Here is a 15,175-nt window from a genome sequence, read left to right on the forward strand (position 1 = left end):
CGTGATCAGGTGAGTGGCAGGTGGGCGTGGCTGAATGTGGAAAAGTACTGACAGCACAGGTGGGCAGATGAGAAGACATGGCAGCAGGTACTGTGACAAAAACTTAGCTGTGTGTCAGTTGCCAGTTGCAGGCATGCCATTTCATGACCCATCCTACTCTGCCTCTGATTGGCCAGTACTCTTCGCTTTCATTGGTTGAGTTGGTTTGGTTTAACCATGTTTAATCATGAGGATTGAAATTTGTTAGGATTAGGATAAGAACATGAGGTTAAGTCAATCAAAGGCAGAGCAGGACAGGTCATGTCTTCGCCATTGCATTGCTGTAAAGTGAGTGTAGTTAACTCTCTTTTATTCTTTATGATTTTATTCTATATTGGATCCCCATTAGCTTCCACAAAGTGGTCATTCGTCTCCCTCTGGTTCTCACTGAAACAACAAAAAATTTAAAATAAAAGTGCACTGAATCAAAACGACCAAAAAATGCAGTATAAGTCAAACTTAGAGATCAGAAAACAAATGGAATAAAACTACTCATAAAACAACAAAACAATGGACAAAAAGGAACGGAATCTCGGAGTGATGTTGTTCTCAAGCATGTTCCAGATTGAAGAATTCTCATGGAATTTGTACATGTTATGAGTTAGTTTTCTACGTTATTTATTATTATTGCTTGTGCTCACGTTTCCTGGCGGTGCTGCAGGCAGACAGCGCACCTGAGGCTCGTCTCCCTAATTTCACCTGCTCTTAAGCAGTGTGGCGGCTTCGCCACGCTGCCAGATTGTAAATGGTCCTTGCCTGACTTTCCAGCCATTTCTCCAGTCTTTTGATCTCTTGTTCATGCTCTAGTCACCTTGCGCAGGTTTCCTTTGTTGGTGGTTTTCTCTGTGTTTATAGATTTGGCTTGTTAGTGTTTTGTCCCCGTTGCGGTTCCTACCTCAGTTTTCCTAGTGTTATCTGTTTTCCTACCCGCTCGCCATGGTGTAGTTGATAGTTTAGGGCTGATTTTGTGTTCGTTAGTTTCAGGATTGTTTGGTTGTGTTTGTTACCTTTATTTTGTGATTATAATAAACCGTTCGTTGTTCACGGCTCCCTTTGTTCAAGTGCTTTGTTCTGCCATTTTTGGGTCCTACAAAAATATCTAGATTACTAGACATAACAGTACAAGGTAACTGGTACTGCCAGCTGACAAGTCCGCTTCTATACCCAAGACAAAGGACCAGCATCCTGAACGAGAAAACCTGATGAGTAGGAGACGAAGATGGAAAGAAACAAAGTAGAGGTCATGTTGATCCTGCCAAGAAAATCATGTACAACACCGATTGTGGGATGCAGGGAAAAGGTGAAGTGGGTCTCTTTTGTTGTTGGTCCAAGCAATTTACAAATCAAAACTTTAAATGTATTGTTACATCTTTTGTGTTGTTTTGATTTGGGTGTTTACAGTGATTATTTACATTAAAACGAGATGTAAATCTAGCTCTTCAAGACTGTAGAACATCATAGTCAACTTTAACCAAACACAATTTCCCACCAACAATACTGTAGCAAATGAAAATACGTGGCTCGTAACTTTGGAAAAACACCAGCCGCAGTGGCTGGTGAGCAAACAAGGTTAATGTCAATCACCCTTGGGATCAAACCCACAGTCAGATTTAGCCAGTTTAGCCTTACCGTCTGTGGCTGAGGGGGCTGCAAGGTGCCATGATGCTAACTGTGGATACCTATTTGGAATAAAGGAGATTATTAGGCACTAAGAGGATTGGCTGGTGAGAGGCATTATGTGGAACAAGCCTTTCTCTCTCAGGGGATCAGATGCACAGGGAGATGATCAATGGTAGAGGTAGAGATAGCAGTGTTGTTTGGAATGAGATTAAACAGATTAACAACAGTTGGGCATTTTTAAAACCCAAACAATTCTTAAATATCTCTTGGTTCAGCAAAGGATTTTGCTTTAGATATGTGCTCCCAATTCTCTTAAGGCTTTTCCTTCCTTTATTTCTTAAGAGTCTGAAAATGTTCACCTGAGGCAGCTGTTCAGCTTTTTAGTTACCTGACCTCCTTTAAGCCCACATTTAGCCTCTGTGGAGCAACAAATCCTGTGGAGCATGTCTAAACTGAGGTGGTTGGAACACTGTCTAAAAATAATGTTTGCTGGATGGAACTTCCCATTTAACAGCACTTTTAAAAGTCCTCCAGAGAAAATTGAAACTGGGAGAGGGTGGCTCTCGTCCCACAGCATTGTTACAGTTATCAGGTGGTTATTCTGTGATAGAAGCAGGATTGTGGATTATTATTATAGAAGCACCAAGGCTGTTTTGTCCCTGCCTGAGCCCACTGGTAGCCATTGGTACCCTCACTAGCCGGCCAAGGCTGCTTCCGTGCCTTTGGACCTATCTGACACACACACACACACACACACACATGCACACAACACCTCAAATAGTGGCATACACAAGCTCACACACTGAATGGGAGAGGTAGTTGGGTGAAATATTGCGGAAGAGCAGGGCATGATATGTATTTCAACATTTTAGATATCAACTGAGATTGATTTATTGATGATATGCTGGACACTGTGTGGGTCACATACCCTCAGTGAATATTTTCCACTTTTCTCATTTGATGGACGATTTATGTTTCCTTACTGCCATTGCAGTTCTGTCGTCCCTGCTCATTCCTCATGCCCCTCCCTGTTCCCATTCTTATCCCGTGCCGCCTGCCTGATCACCAATCTTGCACAAAGCAAACCAAATCTATTGACAAAATTGGGAATCCCTGGAAGACTTAAGTATAAACAGATGAGCAATAGATAAATAAAGGGGTGACTTTTGTAGGTTGATGTGTTTGCTTTTACCAATTCTAGTAACAAAATTACAGAACACAGATGTGCTGTGCATTGCTGACCTGTTCCAAGCAGGCAGGTGGCAAACCATGTGAAACATGATCATCCTGACCACCCTAAACAACAATGCTGGCACTGTATTGGCAATGTCACATTCTCAAGTGTGCATAAAAATGGAGTCCTCAAGGTTCTAAGATTATTCTTGACCTTGGTTCTGGTGATTTGGGTGAACTGACCTGGTATGGGAACTGGGATCACTTTGAATTTTTCCTGGTTCCATGCAGAGGCTGATTCTGGTGCCTTCCTGTTTCATAGTGAGAATAACCATGGTTAGGAATGCTCTGCAGCACTCATCCGCTTCAGTATGACATCTTGCAATAAGGTGTAATGTGGAGACATCATCACCTTGCTTATTAATATATGTATATAATAAATAGAGAATGCATGTTTCTACCTTGACTACCACTGTTCACAGACATTCTGCAAGATAGATGCAAGGTATTAGGACTTATACTGTACAATGGTATGCATTGTAGATACCTAAATAATGGGGTATTGATCGCTGGATGTGAATCATTGCCAAATAGTTGGAGGCCTTTCGTCTCTTAAAGGGAGATTGGGTACATGCATCCTCTTGACTGCAAACAATCTCAAGGACTATGATTGATAAAGACATCTTTCTATATAGAAGATCAGCTCAAATAATTTAGTTTTAGGGGACAGCACTTCAAAAGCCATTACCGTGAAGTGGTTATATTTATCCTGATGTGAAATAGCAGCTACTCTATCAACTCTTACATTTTTACGATGGGTCTCCCTTTCATAATCTCAGCTCTGCTGTAATGTGTTGCCCTAATCAGCCTTAAATTGTCATCTTGGTTTGATTTAACTCGGCCATAATGAGAAATCTGCCTTTAGAATGACAGTAGCCATCCATTTATCCTTTCCATCTCTCTTCACGTGGCCTCTCACCACCTCCTCCAGACCATCCAAATTGAAGTGGGAAGAGACAGCAGGGCTGGATTGTGTGATGACAAAAACATATATATATATATATATATTTTATTTTATTTTTTTCCTGGACAGAATATTAGGTTTTTCATCATTCATTTTGTAGGCTTATGAAAGAGTGGGGAGATTATTTGAAAAGTTTAATTCAAAGGGTTCTCTGAAATAGATCACTAATGGGCTTTGGTAAAATATATTTATGAGTTTTGTACTGTGTTGACTTGATGGAAGCACAGAGAGAGAGGGTAAAGTCTAAATGGATCATTTGCACAAGGAAAAGGTCCTTTGTACTCACCAAGCATCACTCTGACTCCATTTCCCTCATGTCTGCAAGCGATTATCGAAGAATGAAAGTAAAATGAAAGCAGACCTATTTCCATTTAGGCTGTGTTTGGTTGGTGACATGTTTGTTAGGGCTTTGTTGTGTTTTAATGGGAATATGCCACAGAGTCTTGGTGTAGAATAGTACCTCAGATCTTGGCTGTTTTTCTCACGTCACAATGCATTACTTTTACTTTGCCTTTTTTGCTGTTCTGACTTGTTTCAGCCTATTTGAATGTCAATCAAGTAACCGTGTAGTGATTCCCACTTGGATTACTGCTCTGCTTGTATGTATGCATTTATTTCTTAGCATATTGGATTGTAAATTTATTTGAGGCAATTTGCATGATTCTTTCTTTACACTTGCATATTAAGACACACAAGTCTGCCACAAATGCTGAAATGTGTGTTTTTGTGCTCATGCTGCTGCTTGTGATGCATTCAAAAGGGATCCAAAAGCTGACAACCAACTGGTCCATTAGAGTTCTATTTTTCTTTTTTTTTTTTGTCAGCAGCAGCCTATTTTCCATAAGAAAACAAATAAAAACAAAAACAAAAAAAAACCCAATCCAAAATAGGAAAGAAATGGAGCAAACGAGTGTGAAAAACTAACTCAGAGCTGCTAGTTTTAAGTCTGATAAAGTCTGTTAAGTTTCTGTTTATTATTCAGTTAGAAGCCTGAAGTTTTATATCATTTGTAACCCTGCAAACCGTTAAAGTGACCCTTGTTTGGAGCTGTTTTGTGTTGGTAATTTCATTTAATTGGTACAAATGCAATAAGTTAACCAAATCATAGCCAGGTGCTAGCTGTTGGCCTTACCAGCGACTGAATGCGTGGGAAACTTTCTGAGTATGGTCAGTATCCATAAACTGAGTACAAATGTACATTTGTAGTTGAAAAGAGGCGAGATTTACTGACATTGGTGCGTTTTATGGATTTCTGGATGGTGTGCTTTGGCTGCTATAAGGCACAAGGCCACATGCCAGAGGAGCATACCTGCCGCACACACGTGGACTGAGCTTCAGGATTTTCTACACTGCACTGATTGGACCTTGGATGTGTATATATCAAATGTTTGAGGTAACAACAACAAACACCGTTTAAAACATAGGTTAAAAAATGTTTTTTTAATAATCACTGTACATGGGTAAGTGGGTAAGTGGGTAACAGATAACGGTAAATTCTGCCACAGCCCTAATTGCATCTCTACAACGTTTAATACTGATTTGTGGTGTACTGGGATCTCGACCAGGCAATGGTATAACATATGCTATTTCCTTTGTGACTGTACAATGTATAGAGCCACAAAAGTGCTGTAGAGCTACTTGTTAAAGTCCTGAAGTGCACCTATGACACACACATGTGTGCAGGTGGACAGTTTTGACTCAGACTTTATGTAACCACTATTCCTACAGTGGCAAGTTTACATACATTAGTTAAGTATAACTGACTGAATTTATGAATGGTTTCATCACATTGGGAATATTACAGGACAATTTGTTTGCAGATGCATCACAAACAAAAAAGTGAGTGAATGAAAGGATGTTTTTGCTTGTCTTTTCATCTTTATTAGTTAATGTTAGCTAGCTTTAGACTGGGGGAAAAAAATAATAAAATTCACTGTGGCACTTGGAGACAACCGGTATCTTTTGAGGTGGAATGTTTCCTTAAATGTTACCAACTGCATGCATTAATTTTGTGAATCAATCAACACACCTTAACAGTCAATATTACAACTTTGACTTTTCCATTTGTTTTTACTGGCATGACATTTGCTATCGCGATGATTGATGATCAACCAGCCTAGTTTGGAAAGCATTGCTCTGGTGTGCTATGATTTTGTTGGTTTCTTATTCTGTCAACAACATGCTTTTACTTAGTCTGTTCACTCAACAGGGCAGCACAAAGACCTCTCAAGGAGCAATGCCTCAAGTCACCTACAGTGCATCTAGAAGGACAACTGAAACATGCAATGTAATCTGTAATACATGTAATCTCTCTCCTCCTCCTCTTGTGGCATGTGTGTATCATTTTGAGGACAGAAGAACAGAGGAGGATGCTGTTTGCTGCAGGAGTGGAGTTCAGTAGTGAGTGTAGTGAGGTATGAGCAGAACACACTGGAATACCGAGAAGCTTAAAATACAAGGGAAAACTGAGTAGTCACTGATTGGTTAGTCGCTGATAACAGGCAATATGCTATCATTAGTTCATTTATGTCGGTGTGTCCAAACTGCTGATTGGCTTTTAGGTTATCAGTTGTCAACAGGGCAATAGATGTAAATACAGGAAAACGATTTGTATTTTGTCAATAATTCATACATTCCTACAGGTAGTGTGTGTTATTTTGTGTGTTTAGTGAGCTGCAAGCAAGCACTAAAGCTGTCAATAAATATTCTTAATTCAAATATATAACTGAATTGTGGGGAAAAAAAAGACATCTGAGTGTGAAAGTATTATTTAGTTGTGAAAAGAAAAGTAGCACTAACGTAGCACATAGCACTAAGTCTCTCTAGCCATTATATCCAGTGAAAATAATTCCTGAGTTCGATGTGATTATATCTCAACTCTACACACTGTTTCCCCTCACTGCTTCTCACATGTCCGTCCTCTGTCTTGCTCCTTCCCAGATGAATTTGGTGAATTAATGGTTAATTTCAACCAAACCAGAGTTGGTGGTGACTGTTGGAACAGTCAAAGATGAACCAAGAATGGTTTGGTCAGTTTTATTTTGTTTCTATCGTGTTTGAATGAAGTATGTTTTACTATGATAAAATCACTGTTTCTGTAAATGGAGTCTGGTGGCTTTGGTGGGAGGGATTTACCAGCTGTTTCTGGTTAAATTAAAGGGATGTGACTCTGTAACAAAAGGGTCTATCTCTATAGAGATCCTTTCCATAATGTTGTCAGACACTTAGAATAACATTCTGAGCCATTCAAGAGCAAAAACTAAACACTTTTAGTGGATGTACGTTGATAAATCGCAAACATCGGAGGGATTACATTGCAGCCCATTTCATGGCTCCTGGTTGCTGTGCTCTTGCTCAATACTGGACCAGTTTCAAAAATTGTTATCACCATAGTCTCTTACACACAAAACATGGGACAATAGGGTCCATAATCACAGCTAAAATTCAACTACTGGTGTTTATTTTGAAATAAATATAGCTTTCCAAGTAGTGTGTCTCTAGGTGAATTGTTTTGCCATCTTATGGGCACAATATGCAAAAAATATACATTTGAATTGTTTGAACTTATTTGTCTTTTGTTAGGCGGACTAATCAAACATCATTTTAGAGCAATTTCCACAGCACTACCATGGGCCAGAAGGCCAGCAGCTTACAGCTTTGAGGACTACCGCTGTGAAACAAGCTGCCAAAATCCCCAAGAAAGAATCCAGTTCCACAGTGAAACCATATTTCTCTCTCTTTTTTTAAACTAGTCATTTCATAAATAACTATTTTGTTTAGCCTTATGGGCCAGTCATAAACTTTATTGTGTTGGTGTGTCTTTCCTCTTCCTCTCTCCCTTTTGTCATTTCTTTTGGTTTCTGCCCCTGACAACACTTCAGTATCTTTTTGAAATGTTTTATTTGCAGTTAAAAGAACCAAACAGCAGCATAAACAAGAAAAATACCAATGAGAAAACTGTTAGATCCCCCTCTCTGACATTCAGTAACCAATCTAAAGGACAAATGACAAATGTATATGTATGTATGTATGTATGCACGTAGATACACTTATCAGGTTTGATAGAGGTGACAGACTAATGCTTTTGTATGGAAAACATAGAATTTTCCATGATTCATCACCTGCTGTAACATAAGCAGGTGTATGGTACAAAGTGATTTACTGCTGAATCATTGGTGTGCATAGACACAATGCTGCTGATTTACCTTTACTGTCTGCTGTTGGTGATAAATAATTGTTCTGAGCAAATCCTATATTGACACAGGTGTAAAATTATGCCCGTATACCCTGCAGCCATATAATACTACGTGTGCACTAGATCTGGTATGTGTGTTTGTATGAAGGATTAAAGTGCATATAGCAGTATCAGGGAGGGAATGCCTCCTATGTGCGGCCGCCCATGAGCCTTCACAGTTAAGTAAATCTGTGTTTAGGCGCTACTTCAGCAACCTATATTTTAAGGCCTTTGACTAAAGTAATTGGAAGGTGGTCTTTAATACACCGGCTCACTAATAATTTAATTTAGGTCAAATAGGCCAGTAAGCCTGTAGGCATAGGCAGACTTTAAGGGAAAGATGTGAGAGACATGTCTTTCTTCGCTTGTTTTTTCCCTAGCAGGGCTATCTACAAGGCAGTGGGAAATAGGCCGGCAGTCACAGGCAAGCTAACACATGGAGATTATACACACATCAATTTGTTGTTTTGAAGGTGTGGTTACCAGGAGAGTTCATACTCATCAGTTCGTCTCTCATCCATGTTCGGCTAGAGCAATTTAAACACTGCAGCCTCTGATTGATGTGCTCTTCATACGCCTCACAGAGTTGTGCTCTGATTGATAAAGTGTGTTTCCTTGATGCTTCTCATAGAGATGGTGAGGATACTTGTGTAGATGGAGGTTGTGCTGCTGCAGCCCACTCAGCTTTGACTGCTCTGACTGCTGTGCGGGAGGAGGAAATTAGTGTTGTTGCATTTCCTTCAAAAAACCCTGACGTGTCACTTGTAATTTGTGTAATTGAGGTTTGCCCCACGTTTTGGTCTATTCATATATTTGTGACAGGAATATTTAAATTTCAAGTCAGAATTCAAAGCTTTTCTGTGTGTTTCTGTTTTGCAAACGTAGCCAAACGTGCAAAAAATGTACTTACTAATACTGATTTTTGAATTTTTGGTTTATTTTAATGATATCCTGGTCTTTTCTCATCTTACACACATGCATCACTCAAAATGTAGCAAAAGTATTATATTCCAAATGTCTTTATTGAACCATAGCACTGAATTAATTTTAGTTTTATGCTCAGACTGAGTAGGCAGCTTTCCTGTCCACATACCCATCTTTTTTAAGGCATGCTAATGGAAAGACTACGAATGGCAAGGTCAGTATATCTGTAGGTTAGCCTGCCACGTTGGTTGCTCAGGGTATAACAGTTGGCAGTTCCTTCCATTTTAGCTAGATGTCTTAACAACTATTGGAGAGGCTGCCATGAAATGTGGTACAGTCATCCTTCATGCCCAGAGGATGACTCTTAATTACTTGTCCCTCTGCGCCCCCAGCAGGTTGACATTTGTGGTTCAGAATGGATTGTCTCAATCACTGTTGGATCATTACAATGCAGACATTCATGATCTCTGTGAACTTCATCTCCTGGGAGCTTCACATTAACATATCTATGTCTTCAGAAGTTTAGTCTATCTACCCAACAGCTTGATTTTCTTGTGTGGCTGTAGACTCGATCTTATTATTTGCTGTCTGCTCTCAGGAAAGGTTGTGCTTCAGCCAAAAATTCCGGACGAGAGCAGTAAAAGATTGAGGCAATATGCTGCAATAAGTTAATGTATGCAAATAAGTTCATAACCCATATGGAAAAGAACACTAACTAGTATCAGTATGCATTCCCTCGATGTAAAATAGTGCTGTTTCACTTTTTCAAATGTACATACATACATTTAGCCCCTTTTGTTTTCATTGCTCAAGCCGACCTACACAATTAAGATAATACTGTTGCCTACTAGTTGTGTTAGAGAGAACTACACCTGACATGACTTCATGAAATGTAACATTGGTATATCAAGAGAACAATATGTTTGAACATAGCTGAAAGAGAGTAGTCAATTAGTTGACAAATAATCAATCTCTGGCAGTTTCTATAATGGCATAATCATTGAGTTCATTTCATGAGTGCACTAATGTCAAATGTTTGCTGGTTCTGGCATCTCAAATGTGAGGATTTACAGCATTTCTGTGACATCTAGATTTCATAATGAAATATTTTGGATTTTTCACTGTTTGTCGAATAAAACAAGATATTTGACTTTTAGGACTTTAGCGAGCCCAAGATCACTATTCTAAAATAATTAAACAAATAAAGACGAATCAAACACTGAAAGCCATTAGTGATGCAGATGAGGGTGATCATTTCAAGTACGTAATGCAGTCATTCAGACTGTTTCAAAGGTAGTCCACATTTATCCACTATCACTGTTATCTTTGCATCCATCTCTCTTGATCCTTGACCACAATAGATCTTTGCCTTTGAACTAATGTGGCTTTAGCTGCACTGTAAGCTGCTCCACTCAGGCCTTTCAGTGTCTCCACATGCTCCCAGCCTTTGCTTTGATGCCTCATTCTTGATTATTCTCCCTTCACCTGAACACATTTCCCTTTAATGCATTTTTCCTTACCTTAATACATTTATTTTCCCTGGGCAGGCTGAGGCATGGGCTGTTTGAGCTCCACGTATTGATTGTTGTGGGGAATTTGATGCCTAGAGACTTGCTGTTCTCTCCTCTTCTCCTCTCTCCTCCGCCCCGGGGGAGTTTTAAATGGAAACACATTACTATGAATCACACAGCAGGAAGCTCCATGATTGATAGCATTGCTTACCATTTACTAGTCACTGTCTGGAGATAAGCCCTGAATTTATGGAGTATTGGAAATCCTTGCCGCAGCTACATGCGGATTAGAGTGAGGAACTGCTCCCCCCGTACTGCCACTGGAGTCACCCGGTTAACAGCTTAAGTGGAAAGCAAGGAGCCAATTTTATTGTTTATTAAAATAATATTTAGTGTTTTATTTTCTGGAATGTTACTGTAAATGGAATGTGGGAAACGCTTTGGGGAATGGTGTCTGTGTGTGTGCGTGTGTGTGTGTGTGTGTGTGTGTGTGTGTGTGTGTTTCTGTTTATAGTGTGTGGTCATTTGCTTTTACCTCTCCCTGCAACTCATTCTAAATGCATCTCAGTAAAGCATTCGCTGACAAGCCACTGTGACTTCACTCACCTTAAAAATCGCTGTTGCAAATCAGTTAAGGTAAATGGACTGAGGCCACACACCTGGTACTCAGCCTGTGGGGGTGTATTTGGTTGAAATCCAACACAAGTCATACCTCAAAAGCAAATTACAGACCAGTGGTTATATAAAGCAGCTTCAGGTTTTTATAACCCACGTACAGCTAATGGACCCCGGTTTTGCACCCTATAACTGCTTGCTGTTTTTCTACAGACGTCTGTTTTTTGACTGCAGAAACTGCTTCAAGACCTCAGCGCTTCAGTTGTCCATCTGACATGCGTCTGACAGAACAGCTGCACTTCTATTTTAATGACTCCAGCCGTAAGTGTAACAGCTCTATGTGCATAAATTTGACTCAAGTGTATTCCAATGCTGTGAGTGTGTCTTCCTCTGTTTCTGTGCACAGCTACAGTGATTGTGTGTTGGCCTCCCGCTGCCAAAAATGCTGGTGTAAATGCACTCTATACAGTGCCTGAATGCAGTTTATATATTTCTTTTTGTACCTCTTAAGCAGCTCAGTTGTGGCTCCGTGGCTTTTCTTGACGTCAGATCAAAGCAGGCCATTGTGTGACATCTTGAATTTTACAACTCAGAAACATTTTACTGGCATAATGTTTTATACTTTAGACCGACCTACCTGACTGCACTTTTTGTACAGACCTCTGGTTATATACATCAAGTAGTATAAAGACCTCAGTTTTAATGTCTTAGCCAGAGCTTGCATGTACTTTAAAGAACTCAGCTTTTATACCTAGAACAGCTGAATAATGAGCTTTTATTCTTCAGAAGTTTCCAGACTCTGGCTTCATAGCTGAGACCCACAACCAGCATGCAGGACTGAGACTGTTGTTTAAGAGGACTGCAGTTTCTACACTTTCTAATCAAAAGACAGCTGTTTATTGACCTCACTGTACCTCAGAAGCAACGTGCACTTCTCATTTTTGTAACTGACAGATCTGACAGTTTTTACACCTCAGAGTTTATACATTTCATCTCACAGTTTTTATACAGCTTCAATTTGCTTTTTATTTATCAGTAGCAGTTCGCAGACACCAGATTTTAGATTTTTCAACCAGCTTCCAGACTTTAGTTCTCATAATTGAGACCAAGCCAACAGGCTGCAGTATCTCTTCATCACAACTACCGCTGCAGAATGAATATATGGGAAACACAGGTTTTTGTACGTCAGAAGCAGCTTACAGAACACAGACTTTATACCTCGGCAGCTTGCAGAGGGAGGCTCACTATGCCTCAGTTTTGGAAAATTGTTGGCAGATTTATGCATGGCTCTGGAGAGAGTCCAACCCTCCAACATTTCAGATCCATTTCTTACCAAGCTTGGTTTACCTAGCTCCGTTGCAATTTATGTAATGGTGTGTTGTTCAGATGGACAGTCATGTTGGGCAGGCAGCCAGGAGGATAACTGATCACTGCCACGGCTGCACCCTGTGCCATCTGAGCAGTTTCATCATACTAATATCCCGCTTCACTGTGACTGAACATTTGATTCGCACGTGTTCATACTCAACAAGTCGTTTTACATCTACATTGTGCCAGCGCATCACACATGGGGGCCATTTCTGTGGTACACACCTCATTATGGAACATGACTTAATTCTCCTTGACACAAAGCCAATTCAGGGAGTGATTGTTTCACAGGTTGGTCTTCTCTCCCCACTCAGCGTGAGGGGGACAGGGTAGTGGTGGGGGTGTTGGTGGGTATCAAGACTTGAAAGACCATGGCTGAGGAGAAAATATCTGTCAGCTATTGTGGAGGGAGGGAGAGGACACAGTGTAGCCCATCACTTCTGCTCCCTGAGAGACTTATTACAGAGGCAGGCCAGGGCAAGAGCTGGTAATTAATTTGGAGAGAGCTGATATTGGTTTTGATGCACCAGAGACTGACAACATTGGCTGTCTGGTACATGTGCCTGTATGCATGACGCTGTATGTGTGTGTGTGTGTGTGTGTGTGTGTGTTTGTGTGTATAAAAACAGGAAAAGGTTCAAGAGGAAGAGCTGGTAGAGAAAGATGAGGGAAGGAGCTGAAGGAAAAGGAAGGGGAATGACAGAAGCGCCTTAGCTCTAGCTTGCAGCAGACGTCAAAGCTCCTCTACAAAGATAGCCCATGGCGATGCATATTTATGCCTCCTCTCTTGTCCCCGGCCTCCCTGGTTCTCTGCAACTCATATACTCATCTCTCATCTCTGGCTTCCCTCTCCTTCTCTTTCACACCTATCCATCTCTGCAGTCATCTCCTTCTGCCTCCTGTTCATCTCCAGCTCTGTCATGAGTGTATGTGTCATTCAAGGCAGTCTTTTTTTTTCTTTTCTTCTCTCTCTTTCTTTTTTTTTTATGACACTCTTCTCCACGTGGCAAATTTTTAATGTTGTAGGATGGAAATAGGGCTGTTTTCCATCAGTTCATCCATTTAGAAAGCTCTCGGACTGCATTGGAGCAGTACAATTACAGTGCTCTGCAATCAAAAAGATTGAAGGACGCATAGAATTTGAGTTCTTACTCATGCAAATCCACTGTTAGGTCATGACTGAGGTCAAATTTAAGATTGTTTTGTAATGACTGAAGAAGAATGAGAAAAAAAATTGGAAAAGACAAGATGACAAATGGATTTATAATATTAGCCGGTGTTACTTAAGGCTCTTTATGATGTTCTGGACATAGGTATTTCAGCAATCATTTTGTTCTTGACCTTTAATGCAGTTTCTTTGGTCGCCTGTGCATGTAAAAAGCTAAGGATAATAACTTGGATTGAAATTTCTCATATTTTTGCCGGTGTTCAGTAGACAGTAGATTTATTAGAAGAATGAAATTATTGGGCTGGTCTTCCTACAAATCAACGTCCTGGATCTCACCCTCATCATCTTTGTCTTTCTATTACCACTGCATTGTCACAATGTCAAAGGTGATGGTAATGATACCAGGCTGCACCAAGAGTACAAGCATATAGGCTCCAGTCAACCCCATTTCAAGTCTCTTATATCAGGATTAAATCCAGATCAACATATATGCATTTCTGCGGCAATGCACATGAAGCTATTTAGTAGTTGCCAAAAGCACCACAGAAAAGAACCTCTGCACTTTAGTTGCTAACATTAGAGTCTGAACAGCCAATATCCATCATAATGCTTTACAAACAGCATGTGAGTACTGTTTCAATTAGCTTGGGTGCCGTCAGATATCACAGCATAGATGGCAGAATTGTATTGTTATGGTCATCAATCAAGGCTTTTACACTTAAAGTCTAATGTCGGATGCAACATGTGAGAGAACAGAACACTCTTTTTCCCTGATATGCCGTGCTGCCACTTCCTCTGTGTACTAGATGCAATATATCACACAGGCTTTGCAGCACAATTTGTAATGGTTCTGTCATGTTTAAAATGATGGAGCATTTACATAATGGAGACCTGTCTTTGAAAGCACCATTCCTGGGTCAGATGAAGCCAGTCAGCAATATTTTACAGATTTCATATCTGTGAAAAGAATAATTCTGTCATCCATCCATCCATCTTTCCATCCATTCTCTCACTCCCTTTCAGGGTAACATGGGACTGGAGTTGTATCCCAGCATGCATTGGGAAAGAAGGCACACAGACACCCAGGACAGGTCAGTAACTCATCACATGACTAACCTCCATTACTTTTATATTTTTAAATGAAAAGCAGAGGTGTTCCTATCTGATTTGATTGACCTGATTTCAGTTCATTTGACGCTGACCTTTCCAGGGGGACATTCCCTCACACTGTTCTTTTCACAATTTACATTCACTCACAAAACTCTCCTCTATCTCTGTCTCATTCTCCCGCCATCTCATCTTTTTTCTTTTTTAAATTGTGCATCTAAGACAGGGCCCATGGTAGTGGTGAAACTAGGTCCTGGGCTTCAAATAGCAGCCCATTGTGTCCCAGGGGCCCACAGCCGAGGAAAGGCCAAGAGAAACAGAGAGACACAGAGCAGGAGAGTGAGAGATAGAGGGCGAATTGTTTGATGAAAATTAATATTTGTCATTTGGTG

At 40.3% G+C, this 15,175-nt stretch overlaps 1 protein-coding gene across 5 annotated transcripts in view; it reads left to right on the forward strand.

Annotated features, from left to right (window-relative positions):
* naaladl2 (N-acetylated alpha-linked acidic dipeptidase like 2) overlaps positions 1-15,175 on the forward strand; it is a 518,168-nt gene that overhangs the window by 20,375 nt on the left and 482,618 nt on the right. For 2 of the 5 annotated variants that reach the window (XM_076723175.1, XM_076723184.1), the window contains exon 1: positions 11,381-11,461. The exons of 2 other annotated variants lie outside the window; for them this stretch is intronic. The gene's annotated coding sequence lies outside the window, so the exon portion shown is untranslated. Of the gene's footprint in view, positions 1-11,380; positions 11,462-14,737; positions 14,768-15,175 lie in introns of those variants that run through there. One more of the 5 variants, XM_076723194.1, reaches the window with a different exon arrangement.

This window comes from Chaetodon auriga, chromosome 3 (genome assembly GCF_051107435.1).
Source record: "Chaetodon auriga isolate fChaAug3 chromosome 3, fChaAug3.hap1, whole genome shotgun sequence".
In the NCBI taxonomy this organism is placed as follows: Eukaryota; Metazoa; Chordata; class Actinopteri; order Chaetodontiformes; family Chaetodontidae; genus Chaetodon; species Chaetodon auriga.